The following is a 617-nucleotide window of genomic DNA, read 5'->3' as shown; positions in this document are numbered from 1 at the left end:
AAACTCGAGAACGACAACCGAACAAAACAAAACACGAGGACTAAAAATAACGAGGAACACGCAGAGCAAAAAACGGCGGAGGATCTCCCTGCCCAACCCAGACGCCTTAATGAACCAGCCACACTTACCTCGGCAAAGAGATCGGCGTCGGTCTTCGTTCCCAGCTGATCGGCCGTAGTATTATTGTATTACATTTCAATGGCGGAATTTTTATAGGACTTGGTGTGTTTCTTGTTGAAATTTTGGTACGATTTTATGGAAATGGATCATGTTTTTATGTGCGCTGTTCAGTCGTATGGATTTTAAGAGATGTATGTTTATAATTCCAATTAGTTCCCAGGCGATTTATTCAGTTTTCGTCCCATTAAGAGCTCTAAACCAGTATCCAAAGGAATCCAATCGCTTAATCACCAGAAAGACTTTTATATCAAAAAGCTTAAAACGTGTTCGATGCCTTACAAGGAAAAGAAGATTCCCAGACGTCTTAGTGAGTCAGAAGACGGCCAGGTGTGAGGGTGTGTCTGTGCTTATCGCTTCCTACACATAGAGCACATTTCTGAGGAATTGTTATTGATATTGGTGGAACTGGCAGCTGCTTTTTAAAATTATTATTGTTG

Source organism: Penaeus monodon, chromosome 25 (assembly GCF_015228065.2).
Source record: "Penaeus monodon isolate SGIC_2016 chromosome 25, NSTDA_Pmon_1, whole genome shotgun sequence".
Taxonomy (NCBI): Eukaryota; Metazoa; Arthropoda; class Malacostraca; order Decapoda; family Penaeidae; genus Penaeus; species Penaeus monodon.
The sequence above is the reverse complement of the archived record's forward strand: the minus strand, read 5'-3'. Positions refer to the sequence as shown.